At 41.1% G+C, this 22,197-nt stretch overlaps 1 protein-coding gene across 5 annotated transcripts in view; it reads left to right on the top strand.

The window, feature by feature from the left end:
• CLIP1 (CAP-Gly domain containing linker protein 1) overlaps positions 1 to 22,197 on the top strand; it is a 112,167-nt gene that overhangs the window by 232 nt on the left and 89,738 nt on the right. The window contains exon 1 of one of the 5 annotated variants that reach the window (XM_064481257.1): positions 14,701 to 14,911. The exons of the other annotated variants lie outside the window; for them this stretch is intronic. The gene's annotated coding sequence lies outside the window, so the exon portion shown is untranslated. Of the gene's footprint in view, positions 1 to 14,700; positions 14,912 to 22,197 lie in introns of those variants that run through there. 5 annotated transcript variants of the gene reach the window in all.

Raw genomic sequence — 22,197 nt, 5'->3', positions numbered from 1 at the left:
GCCCGCCCGGCTCGGGGCCGGGGGCCGGGCCCGGCGTCCGAGACGGGGGCCGAGTCCCGCGCACCCGGTCGCCCCGAGGGGACGCGGGGAGCCCCGGGGGGACGGCCCTGGAGGCCCAGGGTCCCTGGGGTGCGCCTCCCGGAGCCGAAAAAGTGCCCGGCCCTGTCAGCGCCGAGCCCGGCCTTCCCTTCCTCCGCCCGCCTCAAGATGGAGCTTGGACTCCTTGCCCCTGCGCCGCCCCAGGCGCCGCTCCCTCCCCGGCGCCCCTCTCCGCTCCCCTCGACCCTGGGTGGGGGGGCCTGGGGTGGGCCGGACCCCGGGGAGGCCGAGGCCCGGCGGGACCTGTTGCCCTGGCGGCCACCTGAGCATTTTTCGGGCCCTTGGCGGCGGTGCCTGCGAGCCGGAATGGAGGGCACCCTGGTTGTGGCCTCCGAGGCGTGCGCCGGCCGGCGGGCTGGCCCTGCTGGCCTGGGGCCTGGCCGGCCGTGGCTTTTGTCCCCCACTGCTCATCCCCCCACCCCCGAGTGGGACTGTGATTCTTGGCGAAGGTGGATGACAAGAGGTGACAGGGATTTCTGCAATAACACCAGTGCCCGGTAACCCGAACCTTCTGCCTCGGCAAGGGATTGGCTCGGAAGACAGATGACACTTGTTCAGAGGTTATTTTAAAAGCAAAGCCTTCTGATTCCCCTCATTTGGAGGTCCTGTGCTTCCAAGATCCGATTTTGATCTGGGGAGAAACCGTGAACTCCGCTGTTTCTCCACTTCATGTGGCTTTTCCATCTGGCAGGAGCCGAGCACCAGCCCCTCCTCCCTTCACAGCCCCACCTCTTTGGTACGAAGAAATTACACGTTAAGTCTGTGATCGTTTTAGATACCTGTTTTTTAGCAAAACTTGGGCGCCAGTTACCGTATTTAAAAAGGAAAGTGGAGAAAATTCTGCATTTTTTTTTTTTTTTAAATTCAGCAGCCTTGCCTTCTTCCTGTTTTTAGGTTAGGACAGTGCCTGGCCAGTAAGAGTTCCAGATTAGTATTAGTGTAAGTGTTAGTGTGCTCTTACGGTTGTGGTTTTGGTTGGTCTTGCTATTTCTTTATTACTATTACTCCTAGTATGCACAAGTCCGGAGCAGACGTGATTGCCTTTTGAGTTTAATGGTAACCTTTTGCGGGAGTCCTCAGGTATGTTGTTCCTCAGCCTTGGGGCGTTACTCTTTGGGAATATTAACCTTTATTGAGGGCTTCCTGTGGTCAGGCTCTGGGCAGGTCTTTTATGTGTTTTATATCATTAATCAACTTAACCCCATGAGGGTGCCATTACTAACCACATTTTTACAGAGGAGGCATGGAAAGGTCAAGAACCTTACCCAGCGTCACACAGCTAGTAAGTGGTGGTGTCAGGATTTGAGCGCAGGTATTTGACTCCAGGTGCTTAGTAATTAAATTAGTATAGTGAATCTCTGGCAAGGAGCAAGGCTGGCTTTTATTAAAGCAAAGAAAGTGGGTGATTGCTTGGCCAAGGGCTTGTCATAGGATTTTGAGATTCAGAGGAAATGGTAAAGTACAGCTTTGGCTTCCCACTAGGCCTAGTTCAAAAGGGTAAAAAACAAACTGGGTGGACCCTGCGAAGGTATTTTGTCTGAAGATAAAGATCATGCCATTCCCTCTTTTTTTCAGCAATTACTTAAGCTCCTACTTGTGCTTGAAAATGACGTAAGCAGATATGGTTTCTGTTCTTTAGGTGTTTAGAATTTGGTGCTCTACTTATTTACCTTAATTATTATTTTTTAACTTCGTGTCTAACATTGAGTCTGTCGCATACCACGTGACCCATAAATACACGTGAACTTAAGTCAGTCTTTTTTTAAACATTTTTTATTGAGTTATAGTCATTTTACAGTGTTGTGTCAAATGAGTCTTGCTTTTTAAGTGCTGCCTCTGTTGGGATTCTAAGCTCAATACACGGTGTGTAAGAGATGAATTGGTCCTTTTATAAGTCCATACAAAGGTAGGCATTGTTGAATTTGTCACATATTAGCTACCTGGTGTTCCATATTATTTTTAAGATATATTTCTGGTCTTCCGTGTGTGTGTGGTTTGTATATATCTACCTCAAGTTGTGTGTATCTGTGTGTATATATATCTCAGTGATATGTATGTGTGCATACATAAATGTGTATATCAAGGACCTTGTATTTCACATTATAGCACCCTCTACAGAATTCTGGAGAGTCCCTTGTGCTCAGTAAATATTTATTATTTAGTTAACTGAAAATATGAGGTCTGTAAGTTTCAGGACTTGCTTTATAGAAGTTAAAGATAAAGGAAAAAAACTGAAGGTAGTGTGCTAAACTCACAGGAAGATGGCTTAGTATTAAAAGAAAACTTTGTGGAATCCCCAGGACCTCTTCTAAAAATAAATAAACCTAATTACCACCCCCACGCCAAAATAAATAAATAAATAAATAAATAAATAAATAAATAAATAAATAAAAGGAAAACTTAGTGCAGTGTTAACTAAAGTGAAACTTTTCACCTCATATAATTTTCCACTTTATCCGAATTATCAGCTTCTTTCCTGTCTTCCTTGTGCAAATGAGGTGGGAGGTTGAATTTGTTTTTCTCTGATACAAAGAATAGACAGTGTTGTTCATTAATCACTGCAAGCTGACGGTAGTTCTCTTTTTCAGTATATTTGTAGAGTGTGATAGCCTCCCCAAAAGGGAGCTTGCAGGGCTGTGGTGTACCTATCCGTGGGCAGTCCTTATGTCTCCTTTGGTAGTCATTCAATGTTTGTTGAGCATCTACTGTACCAGGTGCTGTGCTGGGTGCTGTGATGCAGCAGTAAATAAATCAGGCCGAAATCCCTGCTCTCTTGGAACTCCCCTGCAAGTAGGGGAGGCAGACAATAATCACATTAATAAAATGTATTGTATGTTGCAAAGTGACACATGGTAAAAAAAAAAAATCAGGGAAGGGTGAATCTGAAGTTTTGGGAACAAGAGTTAGGGTCATGGAAATTTTAGAGTGGTAAGAGGAGACTTTGCTGATTAAACATCTTTTAAATAGAGATTTAGAGGAAGTGAGGGAATGAGATCCCAGAGGGAACAGCAAGTGCAAAGGTCCTGAGGGAGGAGCTGGGGGTTGGGGGAAGAGACAGATAATTTAAGGCCATGTAGGTTATAGTCCTTAAAATATGTATTAAAATATTTTAAAATAGTGAAAGATACAGGATAATTTTGTGCCGTGTTATTAGTGATTTTGATGAAGAAAAAGTTAAAGATGGGAAAGTCAGGCTTGAAAGAATTTCACTAACTTGCCTAAAAGGCCACACAGCCAGTGAATACAGAATTAGAGATTGAACCCTAGTTTATATTAAGCAGTGCACAGAATATGTTGGCAGCGGAACCTTAAGTGGCTGGCGGGAAGGCCAGACCAGTACTTGGTGTTCAGACTTGCTGTTGAATGTATACTTTTCTGTTTGGATACAGGATATTTGCTCGATCCTGGGGGGCCTTGTAACTGACATTTGCATATATAGTTTTTTACTGGAATTGTGCTCCTGGCAGCAGAGCCTTCCTTTTTAGCCTTAAAAGCTTCATGGTTCAAAACCTGTGTTTAATTTAAACCTTTATTTAAGTCTCTTCAATCTTAATTGGAAGGCAGTGTCAGTATTATTCTGAATATGAAGTTTTTAGATAACTGTTTAGGGAGGCTTGAAACTAATATAGCATCTTACATATTTTCAATATACATAGTGTATGTTTCTCATGTAGATAGAACTCAAGGAATCCATATGCTTTAAGTCAGCATTTGAGTTACAATGCACTTTTAAGGGAAAACATATTGACTGATGGTACTATACAAGAATTTCAAGAGTGACCTCTTCCCATTTTACATCAAGGGAACAGAGAGGGCCTTTTTGTGTGTAGGCGCGCGCGCGTGCGTGCGTGCGTGTGTGTGTGTGTTGGGTAGGGGGTGTAGGTTGGCAGACTGTAATTAACCAACCTTGAATTTGGCTAGGACATCTGGGTTAATATCCTGGCCCTGGCACCAAGTACCAAGGAATCTTGGCCACAGTTAGTAGAGAGTCTTTTTTTTTTTTTTTTTTTTTTTTAAATCTCCATCTGGCACTTCCAGAAGGACAGAGTCTGCTAGCACTAACTCAGTGGGTGGGTCTGTTGTTTAATTGTCTGTCTTACGGTGGTTCAGCAACAAAAATCTTAGAAGTGTTCCTTGTAAAGTCTTAGAAAAGAATTAGTCCTATTACAGAATCCCTATTGGGAACCCTTTCTGGTATCTCTTTCCCTGGGGAAATGTATTCTCGTCTGTTTCTTCTTAGGAATCCTAATGAGACTACAGACAGACATTTTGCTGCCTTAATGTTTTGTATAAGCATAATATACTTCCGACTTGAATTAAGTAGTTTGATATTTGTATTCTCCTTTGCTTATGTCTAAGTATAGCTTGGATTAGATCGCAGTTTTAACTCTGCCCATTTTTACGCCTAAAATTGCCAAGTCCTTGATTTACTGTATCTCCTCTGAAACTAAGGGCCTGATGATCCAGATGTTCAGGGAGTGCAAATCATCCAAAATTTGAGCTTGATGTAAAAGAAAAGGCAACTATAATAAGATTTTTTTTCTTGATTTTAAAAATCCCTAGTCAGTGTTTAAAAAATAAAAATTAAAATTAAAAATAAAAATCCCTAGTCAAGAAGTGCAGTGAAATAGTTGGCATATTTCTTCCCCTATCTTTTCATGAAAGATAAAAGATAATAGGATATTTCACTAAAAATCTTTCAATCAAATCTTTTGATCACCTACCTTCTGTCTTTATCTGATTTCCTCTGTAGAATGATTTCTTCCTGGAGACATGTTCTAGTATCTTAAGGCAGGAAGGAACCTATTTAGGCTTTGCTTTTCCAGACTGCAGAATAAATAAACTTTATAGGTAGGGTAATTTTGGCGGGGGTGGGTGGAATTAGATTTATTTATTTTTAGAGGAGGTACTGAGAATTGAACCCAGGACTTTGTGAATGCTAAGCATGCACTCTACCACTTGAGCTATACCCTCACCTCTAGGCAGGGTAGTTTTTTTTTTTTCCGGCCTAAGTGAAAAAAAGCTTTATCACTAAGTTTCTTTCACCGCTAGTGACTGGGAAAATATGTATTGCTAATTTCTGTTGTAAGGCATTTGTGGCTTGCTTGGGTTGTGACTTTGAGAATCCAGCATCAGAGTCGAGTTTAGAGTTTAGGAAATGTCTTTCAGTGATGTTTTTACTTTTTGAGTTTCTCAGGTTTATTTTCCCCTTACATACCAGTTTTACAAGGGCCCTTACATTTTAATAAAAAATATTAGTTATCCTATAATATGTGGTTTCAGTGCATAAGGTATAAAACACACGCATGAAAAAACACAGAAAAAAGCAATTTATCGATAATCCTATTGCCCAGAGAAAATTATTTGTGTTGTAGAGTATGTCCTTCTAGTCTTTTTCTCTTTTTCATTAAAAAAATGTTTATGGCTAGATCTATATTTCTATTTTTGAAGTGATTAAAAGTATAATATTTCCACTGGAAATACTCTCAGCAAACCAACATAGGAAGTTAGAACTACTATTAAGAAGTTTGAGGTCCTGAAACAATAAAATCCTACTGTAGAGCACAGGGAACCAAATCCAATAGCTTATAATAACCTATAATGAAAAAGAATATATGTGTAACTGAATCACTATGCTGTACACCAGAAACTAACACAATGTTGTAAATCAACTATAGTTCAATAAAAAAACAAAAAATAAGTAGATAAAGGACCTTTGCAGCCAAGAAACCTAAAAATAAAAAAATAAAAAAGGACATTTTAGGTCCTGGATTTGCTTCAGCCCCAGCTTTGTGAGTCACGTGAAGTTGGGCAAGTCACTTGTCCTCTCTGAGTCTGCTGCTCGCTCTGCAAAATGGGGGTGACACCCGCCCTGTCCACCTGGTGGGGTTACTCTATTAATGAAAGGGATGTGGTGGTAGTAATAGTGCAGAGGGAGTCATCAGTGCTTTCAAATACCGAAGAGGCCCAGGAAAACTGAGGAAAGAAGGGTCTTGTATCACTGGTTGCCTGTGAGTCACCTGGCTTATTTTGCCCATGGTTACATTTATAGTAAAGCTCTTCAGGTGAACGTGACCAATAGAAAGTGTCCCGTCGGGTGGGGGAAACCCCAGAAATACCAATTTATCAAACATTCGTTGAGCGCTGTGAAGACTGTGCTGGGTACCAAGAGCTGTGAGACAGGCCAGGTATAGGCTGAAAAGGAGTTGTGATGGGACCTAACGGAGGGTGGCAGACGGTCAGTTCGCTTGGCTTAGGCATGTAGTGTGAGTGAGGGGGGATTAAGGAAGCTTCGGAGGTAAGAATTAGCACTTGTGGTTGGCACTGATGGAGATGCAGGGATGGGCAGCTTGAGCAGAGATTGGAGGCATGGCAGTAGCATGTTGAGATAATCGCAGATAGTCTACCGCTCTGTAGTTTGAGAGCAGGTAACAGGAAATCAAACTAAGACGTTTGGGTTTATATCAAGGAGAGTCTTCCCTGCCCTTCTTACTGGTCTTTAGCATCTTATAATCATTAAGTTTTTTGCAAGTCTTTTTTATGATGTTTGGTCAGAAATATCTGGTGGTAAATTATAAATAGGAAAACTTCTGGGTGTACCAGTTATCTTTTGTTTCCCCAGTTATCTTTTTTGTGCAGAGTTGTGCAACCATCACCACAAACAGTTTTAGAATATGTTCTTCATATGGAAAAGGAACCCTGTACCCGTTAATAGTCACTCTTCATCTCCCTTCTAGCCTCCCAGCCCTATGTCTGTCTCTCTAGATTTACCTATTTTGGACATTTCATGTAAATGAAATCATACAGTCTGACTGACATCTTTCACTTAGCAGAATATTTTCAAGGTTCATCCATATCATGGCATATGTCGACACTACTTTGTTCCTTTTTGTGGCTGAATTATTCTGTTGTATGGATAGACCACATTTTGTTCATCAGCTGATAGACATTTGGGTTGTTTTTACTTCTTCCCTGTTATGAATAATGCAGCTGGGAACATTTGTGTATTAGTTTTTGTGTGGATGTGTGCTTTCATTTTCTTGAATATATACCTAGGAACAGAATTGCTGGATCATGTGGGAACCCCACCTTTTGAGGAAATGAAAAACTCTTTTCCAAAGTGGTTGTGCCACCAGCAATGAATGACGTTCCAATTTTTCCACATCCTTGTCAACACTTGTTATTAACTTTTTGGTTACAGGTATCCCAGTGAAGGTGAAGTGTGGTATCTCACTGTGATTTTGATTTGCATTTACCTGATGGCTAGTCATGTTGGGCACTTTCTCATGTGCTTATTGCTCATTTGTATGTCTTTGGAGAATGTACCAGTTAATCTTTTTTTGTTTGTTTGTTTTCAAAATATTAAGTATAAAAGCAAAGTGCAGGACAAGAGTATGGTATGATTGAAGATAAAAAGGGTATAGGAAAGAATACCAATTATCTTTCTTTTTAAATTGTTTTTATTGTGGTAAAACATATATAAAACTTACTGTCTTAACCTTTTTAAAGTGTACAGTTCAGTGGCAGTAAGCACATTCACATTGTTGTGCAACTATCCCCACCGTCCGGCTCCAGAACACTCTTCATCTTGTGAAACTGAAACTCTTTACCTGTTAAACAGCTACTCACCATTCCTCTCTCCCTCAACCACCCTCTACTTTCTGGCTCTATGATTTTGACTACTCTGAAGTGTCTCATACAAGTGGACTCACATAGTGTTTGTCTTTTTGTGGCTGGATTATTTCACTTAGCATAGTGTCCTCAAGATTCATCCTTGCTGTGCATGTGTCATAACTTCCTTCCTTTTTAAGGCTGAATAATACTCCATTGTGTGTAAACATCGTGTTTTGCTTATCCATTTATCTGTCAGTGGACACTTGGATTGCTTCCACATGTTAGCTGTCGTGAATAATGAACATGGATGAACTACTGTTGCTTCAAGACCCTGCTTTCAGTTCTTTTGGGTATATACCCAGAATTGGAGTTGCTGGATCATACGGTGCTTCATAATTTTTGAGGAACTACCATACTGTTTGCCACAGAGGCTGTACCAATTTATACTCCTACCAACAGCACACAAGGATTCCAGTTTCTCCACAGCATCGCCAACCCTTGTTCTTTTTCTTTTAATAGTCGTCATAATGGGCGTGAGATCTTATCTCACTGTAGTTTTGATTTGCATTTCCCTAATGATTATTGAAGTTGAGCATCTTTTCATGTGCTTATTGGGCATTTGTGTACCTTTGAAGAAATGTCCATTGAAATCCTTTGCCCAGTTTTGAACTGGGATTTTGTGTTGTTGAGTTTATGGGTTATCTTTTAATGCATAGATTCATCAGGCATTTATTGAGCACCTACTGCAGTGAGGCACTAGCCTAGATGTTGGAGATACAAAGTTGAGTTAAACAGGCACAACTTCTTGGGGAGCCCAGGGCTGTTAATGGAAGTAAAGGTTAAGAGCAAGAATTCAGTCCTTTGCCTGCCAGCAAATCCCAGTTCTGTTACTTTATGGAAGATCTTGTACAAACCGCTTAACTTTCTGGAGCTCAGTTTCCTCATCTATAAATCAGAGATAATATTTTGTATAGTCATCATGGAGATAAAATGAATTAATGTATGTAAAACTCAGTGTCAGAACCCTTCTCTCCCCTCCCCTTTAATCCCTGTGTCTTCCTGACTTCTGTTGCTGGAGGAAGTCACAGTTCAGCACCTCAATTTTCTTCTTTCGTTTAGGCCAGAATAGGGGGAAAAACCTACTTCTACGAGTATGGGAGATGAAAACTTCCCTTCCTGCCATGTTTTAGAAAGTTAATTTGAGCGGGAGTGCCTTGCAGTTATTTGAAGGGCACATTTTTAGTGAACAGCTTTCTCAGAAGAACTTGTAATTTATGGGGAGCTGAATATTCCTCATGGAAAAGTAACTCTCGCTCCTCACATCAGAACTTGTGCCTTGCCAAACTTCAGGCCCTTTTACAGGTTCGTCAGTTTTATTTCCCACAGGTTAATTAAAAGGCGTTTCTTTCTCAGGTCTGATAGAACTTGCCACGAATCTGACACAGGTAGAAAATAACCAGCAACGAAGCTGGGTGTTAAAATCCAAATGAAACCAGTTCCATGTACAGCATGTAGGGTGGTCGTATGGAAAACTGTCTTCGGGGCTTGTGAATAAATTTGAAATAGCTGATAACCTTTCAGTACTGTGAAAATAGAAATGCGGTTATTTTTTCCATTTGATCTAAAGACCTGCAACTATTAAAATGGCTCATTTGCAAAGCAAAAGTGAAGTTTTTGTAAAGAGGAAAAAACCCAGAAAGGAAGTAATTGATTCTTCTGTAAGTTGTCGAGCTGCCCTTTTTCCTGTTCAGAACAAGTAGTTGCTTTACGTCTGCTCTTGGTCTGGGCGGCGTGTGACTGTTTAAGGGCAAGCGAAAATATTCCTACTCTTGCTCCTTTGTGAAAGAGAAACGAGTTTTAACTTGCCTTGAGATCGACTCATTCATCCCACTGCTGTTTATAACAGCTGAGAACCTTTTATTTGTCAGCATGGCTTAGGCTCAGGAGACTTTAAACTGGAGGTTGGGGTTTAAGACCTAGTCTGTTAAGTAACTGTGACCTTAACAAGTGATTTCACTTTTTAGAATCAGTTTCCTTAGCAGTAAAATGAGAAAGTTGAACTAGATAGCAGGTCTCTTCTGATTCTAAAATTTTATGATGCTATATTAAGCCTATTTGTTCCTTTTCACACATTAGTATAATTGACTGCTGCCGACCTATTAAGTAAGTTCTTCTGGGAGATACTAACCAGGTCTAGTAATTTCAGTTCCTTTTAGGATCCATCTGAATGCTGGTGGTATTAGAGTTACAAAGTCATAAGGATTTTGTAGAAACTTGGGTAAATGAGCATAATAGCCCAAATTATGGCTATGGAGTGTTCCCCTCCTTTTAAAGAAAATTCCTTTGCAGATGGAGGAAGTTTGGGAATCTGCTTATTTTCTGCTTGTCTAAGAATCAGGAACAGAAAGTAAATCTTCGGGGGAGGGAAGGGTAATAGCTCAGTGATAGAGCGCATGCTTAGCATACCGAGGTCCTGGGTTCAATCCCCAGTACCTCCATTAAAAAAAAAAAATACCGTAAAACAACAATCTCCAAGGAGAAAATGTAATGGCAGGACAAATATTTTTTAAAATTGTGGAAAAAAAATCTTCAAACTGATCTGTACAAAGATGTTGATAATTCAGGCCATTGCATCATAGCACAGAGTTCCATCTTGAGAAAAATTATCTAATGCTCTAGCTTTCTTTGCCTTGGTTGGATTTTGGGACCTTCCCCTTCCTTTTCAAAACTATGGTAGATTTTGAAGCTCTGGGTACAACAGTATTTGGTACTATGTCATACACACTTCAGGTTTTAAAAATATACAATTTTCAAGCACAGAATGATTTTTAAGAGGTTATGTCTCTCTGTTAATATCCTGTTCTGACTTTATTTGGCAAATTTCCTAAACTGAGTCTTTAATCATTTAAAATTCTACTTCTGATTTTGATGGGAAGCTGTAAAACTTTCTACTTTCAGCATCTTATTGTGTGATAGTCTTAAACCAGCACTTAAGGTTGGTACACTCATTTTATAAATTGCTCTGTGAGGGCTCTACCAGTTAGAAAGTGGAAATACAGCTTGCTTGTAGCACTATTTGAATTAAGGAGCCACTTAATTTTCTGACCCTACTGGCTTGTGTCAGCCTGTTAGGGTCTAAATGGACTTTTCATATCGATCTTTTTAAACAAACAGTGACCACGCTGTTTACTTTCATCTTATGTAATTTATCAGTGCCAGAGATGCACAGTTTGTGTTTTTAATCTTTGTGTTAATTTTAAAGCTGTTTGGTCTGTTTAAAAGTGATATATTGTGTATGAAATATATATACTTACACATGTAGATACATATCAGTGAAAACAGGTCTTAGTGGTCCCCTAGTCAGTAAGGTGACAGAAAGTCCAAAAGGCAAAGAGAGACCCAGAATTATGCCTCCTGGACTCTAATTTTTTTGACTGGGGTATCACATGAACACTGATATTTCCTCAAAGATCTTCAACCCCTGGTACCACATCGAGTGTTCTGTCACATGGGGATGGCCCCGCTGCTGTCATCACTTCGGATAGTAAATCCTGTAAAAACAAGGTAGTAAACTTGATAGATGTAGGGCTGGCCGGGAGTACTGACAAGTGGCACCACAGTTAAGCTGGTGTTGTTTACATGTTAACCTGTATCTCCCATGTCTCCCTTTCCCTCCCTCTGAGTTACGGTACTGTTTTGCATGATGCTTTATGATTATTTACAGTTTAGCGCTCCTCGAATGCAAGTTATTACTAGCTCTGTCTTCAGCTTGTGAATTAATTGCACATTTATCAAAAGCAGAACCAAAATGACTTGAATGAACAGAGGGAGGCATCAGGTAACTTTCAGAACCTAGAAGGTTCTGCTTCTTCAGCCAGGTGAATTTTGTAGAATGCTGGTAATCTTCGAGCTAGGCTAAGATGCTGCTTTTCCCAATTTATGAGAAGTTAAATGATGAACAGTGGTTTCCTTAATTTCATCTTTTACCTTGTAAAGGAGTTCTTAGTTTACTTCAAGTCTTAGTCTCCTGCTATTGTGTATTTAGACGTTTTAGACTTTGTACTGTCGCTCAGTATTTCAAGGTATTCTCTTAAGAACACCAGTACTTCCACATGCTCTGCCTCCTGCGCAGGTTTGAGACGCTGCCCCGCCCTTTCAGGCCTCCTCCCTGGGAGGACAGTGTCAGCTCCCTGGTAGGTGGAGTCTCTCCCTTTCTCTCTTTCCACCTGGGAAAGTGTCTCTCTTTCACATCTTGTGTGTGTTTGTTTCTGAGAGGGCTGCATGGCCTTTTCCCCTGCCTAATCTTTCCGTTATCCCTGAGTACTGGAATGCTCTGCTGGAGACGGAGGAGTAGGGAAACGGGCCATTAGGGTTTTCCTTCTCTCTCATCACAGACACCAGCCTTTGTAGACACACTTCCCTCATTTAAGATTTTATCATTTTACCCTTTAAACTAACCACTGAGTTGCTGCTAAAACCTGATGGCTCCCGTCCCCTGCTTGCCCTCCTCTCCAGTGTATCTGACTTGTTATTGCACTGACTGGTTATTGTGGAGCAGTGGCTGTTCTGTGACCCATGGCCAGCACTGTGTTAGTGACATCACCCACATTTTCCCTGAGTTCCAGGGGCCAAGTGTCTGGGAGGCCAGAACCTTAGGGTTACCTCAGTGGCTTCATTTCATCCTCATCAGTTCGCGTCGACCACTCCCGTGCTCGCCAGGTACTCTGCCCTGGAGGAGGTGGGTGCTCCCCTCTCTACCCACAGCGAGCATTCTGCGTCTTCGTTTGCTAGACTGACATGTTTCCCAGATGTTAGAACTTGGGACAGTGGTTTTTCTTCCATTTTACATTTTAAATTATAACCACTTACATTTTAAATTATAACCACTAAACCATTTCTAAATCAAGGCCAATTTACTAAAGTTTAGGGGGAAAAATAACAGATTAGTGAGAAATGAGTAACTGACAGTCTTATCCTTAACCTCTCTTTCTCTTCTCTAGTTTTTCCCTCCAGGCTCCAAGCCTGTCTTTACACATGTTCTTATGCCACCGTTCCTAGACTGTGTGTCAGTTTCCTGCAGTCAGGAAGACCGAAGCAGCTACGTGTGATGCTGCTTCAGTAGAAAAATGCTTTCATCCCCCTCTTCATACTTGAAACGCTACCTCCTGCTACATTGCCCTTAAATCTGCCAGTCGCTACCTCTCAGGTTCCTTTCTTGTATCTTGAGACACACTTATTAAATTTTCATCTGTAACTCAATCTCCGTACTTTGCTTTGAGTTTTGTGTGGGTGTGTTTTCCAACTCACTGCGTTGAGCTGTCTGAGCTTTACTGGGCAGCGCCTTGTGCTACAAGCCGGTCTTCTTTATACATTATGTATCCCTGTCGAATAGATATTTTAAAGGTCTTCTTACTGTAAATGCTATTTTTTCTTTTTTATCCTAACAAGTTATTCAGTTTTGTGTGCAAGAGTTTACATTTTTCCTTCCCCTCACATGTTGTTGTAATGACATAGAAAGGTGAATGTTGCTTACCCAGGGAGATCTGGGGTGTCTGACTGGAGGTTTACTATTGATGTCTAGAGCAGGGCTACTTTATATTCTGCCTTAAATGTCTCCTAGAGCTGCGTTGTCCAGTACAGTTGCCACAAGTCACATACGACTGTTGAGCACCTGAAATATGGCAAGTCCAAGTTGAGATGTGCTTATAAGTATAAAATACACAATTGAATTTCAAAGACCTCGTAGAAAAAAAAAGAATTGTAAAATAACTTATGAACAATTTTATATTGATTACATTTGATATAATATTTTGTATATATTTGGTGAAATAAAATATGTTACTAACTTCACCTGGTTTAAAATTTTTTTTAAAAACCTGGTTACTAGAAAATTCAAAATTACACATTTGTCTCACATTATATTTCTGTTGGGCAGAGCAAGGATAGTAGTGTCAACAAAAGTAGTCTAATTTGAGACTTACGGCTCTGACATAATGTTCACTGGAGGTAGTAATTGAGCAGTTTGCCCATAGCCTCATTGGCCTGCTTTCTATAAGAGGGTCCAGGGTTGGGAAACCCTCTGATGTTGTTCTCTTCATCAAACGCATAGAGGGTGAGATACAGTCACTTGATGCTTTAGTTTGAAAATTGCAGTGTTGCTTCATTTTAGGGGTTCTTGTTCTGTTGAGTCAGTTCAGGACTTTTCTGAACTCTTACTGGGTACCAGATACTATTTTAGGTCTGTCAGAAGCGAAGACAAATTTCATCCCTGACCATGAGAAACTTAGTCATTGTGTGATGTGCAAACCAGGCAGAAATGAGTGTGATTCATGGTTCAGTAATAGAAGACTGCAGGGCGGCCTGAGTTGTCCAGAGATGGAGGGGATAGGGCAGGAAGCGTGGTCAGAAAAGATCCTGCAAAGAGGAGATGCGGCCACTCTTATTCTTTCAGTCATTTTCTTGTCCCCGGAAGCCCTTACTCGTGGGACGTGCCGCGTGGAGCAGTGGAGTGTGGTCCTTGGGTGTGTAAACAGGCATGACTCTGCATCTCCCATGAGAGGACCTGAAGCTCAGTTCGGCCATAAGATGTGTTTAAATAGGCCCCAAGCAAGCCGATCAGCTTGTTGGTTGGGTTTTGATATCCTTCTGTGAAGATAAAATACTTGACCTTTCTTGTTTTACTCGGGAATTGAAGAAAATATGTAAATGATCTTCAGTTTTATTTATGATTTATGTATGTATAGAAATACCAATGTGAATGAAACTGAAAGATTGGGGGAAAAATGGAATAACTTGCCTTTAGTAGAAATACACGTCACTCTGGAAAGCGACCAGCATGTTGTGTAAGTGTTTTCAGGGGCTGAAGCAGGGCTCAGGTTACAGGCGTCTCGTGTGGTGGGGGTGGGGGACACCAAGTGACACAGCACACACCAGCCACTTACATAACCATGACTTCAGGGGATGGGAGGAAGCTGTGAATGAACCTCCCAAATTCAGGAGCGTGATACAGGAAGACAGCCTTTGAGTTCTTCTCTCTTACTTGACTTGAATATCAGCTTCAGGAGTATCTTTCTCTCAAACTAGACTTTCCATTACTCTCAGAACTTCTTTCCTCTTCCCTCTGCCATTAAGTTTGCGGACTTTTAACATTTGAGAACTAGAAGGGAGCTCAGAAGTCTCAGGGTGCAGCTGTCTACAGGTAAGTCACCTACCCTGTCTGATGCTGGATTTCCTCACGGTCACCCAGCAGGGTCCAGTGGAGACCCGTGTCCAGATGTCCCCTCTGCCGTTGCAGGCAGCTTGCTTCCGGAGGCTCCGTGTTAAACTCCCTCTCCTGGCAGATTGAATTCATTGCAAATTCTTCACCTCTCCTTTGCCTCCCAGCAGAATGTCCAGAGTTAGTAAATAAAGGAGTGTGTTCGTTTTGCTGGTGGGGCGACGTGGACCGTGCAGGGACCGAGGGGAAGCGGGGAGATGTGGTTTGTGTCGGACGACCCAATGCCGTGCTGGAGAGTGCTGGGATGTGCTGCTGATCCTATCAGATGTGGTGCTGTCTTCACTGACAGCAGGGTCCTCTTACTTTGGCAAAGTGTGAGTCACAGTCGCTTCCCTTTCACTTTTGAATCCTTGCCCTTTCACTGAGGGAGTTTGGATTTGAAATCCTCAGCAGTGAAACTGATCATATTTAATTAGTATCCTTAGGTTACAGGTGAGGATACCAAGGTCCAGGAAGGGCTTAACTGCAAGTTTAAGGTTACCCAACTGGGACAGAATCCAGGTGTCTCATTTCCCAATCTAACCCTCTTTTCATACTTTTTTTTTTAAAAAACACATTTTTTTCATTAGAGTAAACAACAACAAAAAGGAATACACAAAATCTTAGGAAATCAGAGAAGAATTATGAAGAATATTATTCCTTTTCACTTGAACATAATTTACACCATGCTTGTGTTGAGGAACCTCTTGTTTCTGTAAATTGCTTAAGCTTTTTTTAGGTTATGAGTGGTGAGGAAGAAGATGGGGTTTGGATTTTACTAAAATTTGTCTTCTGTAGTAAACACTTTTTATTATGGAAAATTTCAAACGTTTACAGAAGTGGAGAGGATAGTACCATATCACATAACTCCTGAGCACTTACCTCATCATCAGTCATCTGTATTTTAGTATATTGGACTCAAACGCATATGTTTTTTAAACATATTCTGCTCCTGCCAGTAAAATGTCCTTTTGCTTTTAAGAAAATATGATACTTCTATCTATTTTTCATATAACTGTGCTTTTTGTGGTATGAATGAAGCATTTCTATCTCAGGTGCTTATCCTAAAATTTTCTTCGAGTTTATTTAGCTGAGATGATTCCAAAGCTCTAAGCAAAGTTTTTATCTCTTTGCCACCGTATTAGGTAAGAAAAGCCAGCTGCTATAACAAACTGCACTAATTTTAGTGACTTAAACAGTTGAAAGTTTAAGTTGTGGAAAAGTGTGGGGTAGATATTTGCTGATGGGCGAATGGAGAGAAGTGATGCCCGGATTCAGGCTTCTTCAGGGATTCAGGCTCCATCCATGCTTTTGAGGTTGCCCTGCTCATCTCCATGAAGCCACTGGAAGGGCCAAGGGCTGGGGGGCTTTGTGTGGGAAGATTTTACGGGGGCACCCATCCCTGGCACTGCTCTCATTCAGTTGTCTAGAACTCAGTCACGCAGTCATGCTGAGCTGCAGAGGGAGCTTGGAAATGTGGTCTGTGACTCCAGGAAGAGAAGGACGCCTGCTTGGTGAACCCCTAGCCACTCTGCATGGGCGTCCCCTTCTCCCTCGTACGGCCTTGTGCTGTGTGTCTGTTCCTGTGCAGATAGAGCAGTAGAGCCAGTTCCTTACTCCCTGGTTGAAACCCACTTTATTGTGGCTCAGAATCATTAAAGTTTCTTTTCCTGCTGGAGAAATTATACCTGTTCATTAAATAAAATTTGAGAAATTCAAGAAAACACAAGAAGGTATAAAAACTATCAATAATCCCATCACCTGGGATTATTGATATAATTAATTACGATTAATCCTCTGTCACATTTCCTTCCAATTTAAGAATGTTCAACTACTGAGAAATAACGATAAAATGCCACTAATTCTTATTCTGTGCTGGCTTGCAAATTCCAGAATTCATGAGAGGGGCAAAAACCATAGCAGAAACAACAATCTGTCAATTTTGGATTCTCTTAGCAAAGATACATTGATTGCGGAGCTGTGGTGAGGCTTTGTACTTCTGGCGTTTTCCTGGCTTAGACATCAGTAATCCTCACTCCTCTCAGTAAAGAGAGCACAAACTGGGATTGGTGGAGTTTGTGTTAGAGTGGCAGGGCAGAGGTGACATTTTAAGTTTATGATTTACTTCCTACTTGGTTTTCAGAATTCTTAAACATAGCTCCATTTGCCAGGAGAGAATACTAAGAAAAGGTGTTTGAAACTGAACTGAAACAAAAACTTGCAAACTTGAAATATATAAAAATGCATTCCTGGTGGTGAGCTGAATACTTAACTCAGGTACGTGTGCTGTTCTCTGCTTACCTGCGTGACTTGTGCTGCTCAGTAGTGGAGAAAGGTGCTGCTAATCTTAACATGGGAGGATAATTTCCTGGGAGAAGGTGAATTTCTTGAGTCATGGGCTCCAGATTCAGGGATACAGAACCTGGTTTTCCTTTAAAGTGGTGGGGTTGCATCCTAGAGGCAGACCAACGTAAGAATTCCTGTTTGTGAGGTCATCATCATGACATCACAGCCAGGACTGCTCGAAATGTTTGCCCAGCTTCTGCCAGGATATGAGCTTAGGCCTGGCCCAGATCTGCAAACACCATGAGGTACTGGGTTGTCTAGTTTTGCTAGATTTATTTTGCCTTTTCCGCAACTTCTGTAGATAAAAAGTAAAGACAATAACATTGGGCCCGCTATAGTTTATTGAGAAGGAGTGTATAATAGGAAAAGTGGCTGTTTTAAGATATCTTCTGGCAGGACATTTAAAAACAGAAAACTCAGTAGCAGAGCGGAAGTATTTTACTGTGTGAATGGCTGTGTGGTTAACCAGTGGCTCTGTCTGCTGTGAAATTTGCTATCAATTTTCCTGTTCCCTGCAAATAAACGTAGCACTTTTGTTCTGTGAAAATGTGTCTACAGCACCAGACAAGTAGGAGTTTGGAACGATTGGACTTGGTTATCAGTGTATAAATTATTTATGATCCAGAGGCCTAAACTCTGACGCATCACGATTGAGACGTTGTCACCGTTTAGTTTTGAACATACTGCTTTGCTCTCTGTATTTGTGTTAGTTGGAGTTAGAAGAAAAGGTGTTGGTTCATACAAATATCCAGAAATCTAGTCTCTGAGGGTTAATACATGATGTAATTTTCTTAAGGATTCTTGTCCTTTAAACAAAAACTTCAGGAACCTGTGTTCCTGTGTGCTGGGTGCGAGCACTTGATAAAGTACCCCCTCCTGTCTCTTTTTTAAGTAGATATTGGACCCTTTCCTAAGTTTGATCCCATGAGTTTAGGCTGAGAGATCACGTGGCCAAAATTTTTTGTTTTGTTACTGCTTTTTACCCCGCAAAGCATGTCAGTATCCAAGATTCCAGTTTTTGAAGTAGACTTCTTTTTAAAGCATTGTTCCTTATTTAAAGCATGTGTTCCCTATTTTTACCCCTCTGTGACAGTCACATGTCCCTATTTTCCTAAACACGTATGACCTTATGTCTTAAAACATTTACTTTCTTTGAGACTAGGAGCCCTTTTTAGATTTGCTAGGTATGTTCCCTCTCAAATGTATCTCTTTAACGGAGATGTCTTAAGACAGCTGTTTAGAATTGAGTTGTCCTGGTCACCTAGGTTGTAGACACTTGAAACTGCCAATTTAAAGTCAGTTTTAGCTCCAGGAACATACTGCTTTAGATCAGTTCTCACTGTTGAAAACATTTCTGTGCTTTCGGCATATATTCTTACTCAGGGAGAATTGAGCTGACTCTTTAACTTTTGACTTCCCATTCCCTTTGTGAGACCTCTCTCATGGAAGGGTTATCGAGATGCAGTCTGAATGGTAGTGGGTGTTGGCGGATGGGGAGCGATCCCAGGTGCTTGAAGTGACACTGGTAGTTTCCTGGTGCGGCTGGAGCAGCTACGGCTCTCTGTGTCTTGCATGAAGTGTTTGATGGCAGTAGCGTCACCTCTAGATTTGGGCTTCGTTCCTAGGGTCTTTTTTTTTTTCTTTTTCCCTTCACGGTCCTGGTAACTAAGCCACTGTTACCATAAATAAAAAATGTTCTTTATCTGGATGTTTTCAATTTTCTTACCTTTATGAGGCAGGTGATGGATGATTGCTTGCTAAATTGCTTATTAAAAGGGGAACTGCCATAAGCATATGTTCTATGTTTTGAGAAGGCTATAGTCTTGAACTGTGTATCCTCAACCTCTGAAAATTTGCTTGTTTAGAGTGGGAGACTGATTTGTATGTAATTTCCTGGTCAGTAATGTGTGGTGAGAGAGGTTGTATCTGAGAGGAAAGTGGGGTGCTTGGGTTCTTGGAAACAATCATAAGTAATATTTGTGGTGCTTTCCTTGTACTGGCATTATTTTAATCTCGTGAAACCTCTCCAGATGCTGGTATTTTCCAGTCTCTAACACACTAGACTAATGTGTACCAAACACTTTTTTGTTGGGTGGATGGAGAATATCCTATTTTCTGAAATCCTGACTTTGAGTAAAGCTGACATTCTCAAGAAATAGAAAGCACACTTCTTCAGAAACATTGAAGACAATAGGTCTCTTAAGGTTAATTTGCTTTCCTGAAATACGTATCTTGCCCTTTTAAATTTGTAATTTAGATCAGATCTTGGCATTTAATCACAAATATAGGCTATTAATCTAGTTAAAACATTTTTGCTCATTTCAGGCCTGGTGTTTTAGTCTCTTAAAATAAACCTGCAGATTACACAGGAAAAAAAAAAAACAGAACAAAACAGAAAAAACTGTTTCTCTGGTGGTGTTGATGTTTAGCAGCAAAGCTTTCTGCTTTTAGGTGGAAGCATAAAGCTTTGGATGAGAAGGGGGAGAGCAGGGATGGTGTGGCTGAGCCCTGTGCCCCGGCGGTCTTCTCCCCGGTACATAGATGCCTCTGGGACGTGGATCTCTCCTGCGTCTCCCACTTGAGAATGTACCAGCAAAACAGAAGCTATTTTTGACTGTCCAGAAGTGAGTTCTTAACTTCTAGAGATAAACATTTTACAAACTGTTTTTGGCTTGAAAAAATATTAGAACTATGGCATCAGTCAGTGGTGTAAGTAAAGGGTTCTGGTGGTCAGTGGATGGTGTGTGTTGCAATATGATAGTTTGGAAGGTGAGATCATAAAGTAATGTGACTGACTTTTAAAAATAAATGGAAAAAAAAAAAAAAAGAGCCAGAGCTTAAGTTCTTTCATCTAGAGAGGTGTTGCTCATTAATTAACAGTGATAAAGCATTAGTAAATACCTTCTGGAACTCTTGGAATTGGCCTGTGTGCCTTGGATACATTTTTGCTGTGTTCAGTGGTTGCACATCATTATATTTTTGAGGTTTTTGGATTCAAATCTTGGAAACAGCTAGTAGTGCCAAGAGCCAAGTCCAGTGAAGAGTACTGAGAGACTGAGATGGTCACTGTCACCTTGGGTCACTAATAAAGTGCTAACCTGTCTCTGACGTTATTTCTTAAAAGAGTTAAGAATATTTTGACCAACACAGTATTATTCAAATTAACTTACCATGTCCTCGGGTGGTCACTTTGAAGGACACTTTGGCAAGTAGATGGTCTGTGGATGAAGAAAGTTCTAGAACAGTGCTATCCCATAGAACTTTCTGTGATGGTAAAAATTGTTCTATATGTTGCATTGTGGCTGCTGAGCATTTGAAATGTGGCTTGTATGACTGAGGAACTGATTTTTTTATTTTATTTCAGTTTTCAAAAGTTTAAAGTTAAGTTTAAACAGTGCATGTGGCCAGTGGCTACCATATTGGAGAGTGCAGGCCTAGAATATGTAGCTTTCAGCCTGACTTAAAAACTGGACAGAGCGGTTTACAGTAGGATACCAGAAGTCATCAAGGCAAAGCAGATTGTGGAATATGTGACCCTCCTCCCCCTCTGCAGCACGCAGAGTAGTGGAAAAGCCTGGAATTTGTCATTTGTGTTCAGTAGTACCTAATCTGTATAGACTCTCCAGGCTGATCCTTGCTGAGGTGTTACCCGAAGGGTTTTAGATGAGAACTTTTCATTGTATTTGCATTGCAATCATCGTTTTTTGATGCTCATGGTTCTTCTCTAAAGCATATGACCTGTCCTGGCAGCCCCACGGCTGTTGGTTGGAGTGAGTGAAGACTTGGCATACCACTGGAAAAGGGGCTACCAACCCTGGGGCTGAATCTTTGCTTGGTAATGGTTAAGATGACTGAAATGAACAAATGAAGTAAATATAAGGCCTAAAGGGAAACTCTAGACAGCTTTCATTTTGAACCAGTAGAATCTGAATGGAAGCTTTTCATTTGAAGTGTAAGGCAAGTAAAAATTGACCATAGTAAATCTCCTGGCATGATCTCTAAGGCTCTTCAAAGTCTTCTTTCAGTTTACCTTTCTAAATTGATTTCTTACAAGACTCTTCTAATGTTAGCCAAACTGAGCTTCTCACTGTCTGATTCACGTGCTTTATAGCTTTCCATATTCTTCCTTTGTCCGTTCTGAAATTTTTTCTCTCTATGTTTAAAAAAATCCTGACTGCAACACTTGTACCACACTGTTACTGTCCCTTGTCCCCTGCTCAGTCCTGCCTTGTGCCTGAAGCCTTTTCTTGTGCCTCAGTCCACTCCGCCCTCCCATCTCATACACACTTCCAAGACCACCGTGTGGTTTGGTATTTCTCATAAGTTGCTTTGATTCTTAGTTATTTTTCACATATGTGTGTCTTCTCTCTCCAATTACATTATGAATTCTTGAGCTTACCTCTGTGTCATATATTTCTCTGTCACCTGTAGCAAGCACCACATATAACTTAAAAATAGTGGATACATCCCAACTGGTTTGTAAGCTCATTTAAACAATTGAGACTATTTTTCTCATTTTTATTTCGTAAGCATCGTTTATAAAGTACCATGGGGGAATGTAACAATGGCTAACATGCAGTTTCTACCCCCAGGACACTTACAGCCTGGTAGAATCTGTAGACTGCACACACCCAGCTCAGTGTGCTCGGTAATAGGAGAGAGATACAGACCCAGCTCTGTGGGAAATTGAAGGATGAACAGATTTTCCTCGGTGAGGTTTGGAGAAGTCTGCATGCCTGAATTTACCCCCAGTAAGGTTTCAGTAGATGAAAATAACTAGACTGGGAAAGGGCATTCAAGGCTGAGTGAAGAACCTGAAACAGAAGCCTAGTGAAAGCACCGAGGCCCTGTAGGGGCGGCCGGTGGATGGATGATTCACGTAC

Source organism: Camelus dromedarius, chromosome 31 (genome assembly GCF_036321535.1).
Source record: "Camelus dromedarius isolate mCamDro1 chromosome 31, mCamDro1.pat, whole genome shotgun sequence".
Taxonomy (NCBI): Eukaryota; Metazoa; Chordata; class Mammalia; order Artiodactyla; family Camelidae; genus Camelus; species Camelus dromedarius.
This window is presented reverse-complemented; position numbering and strand designations above follow the sequence as displayed.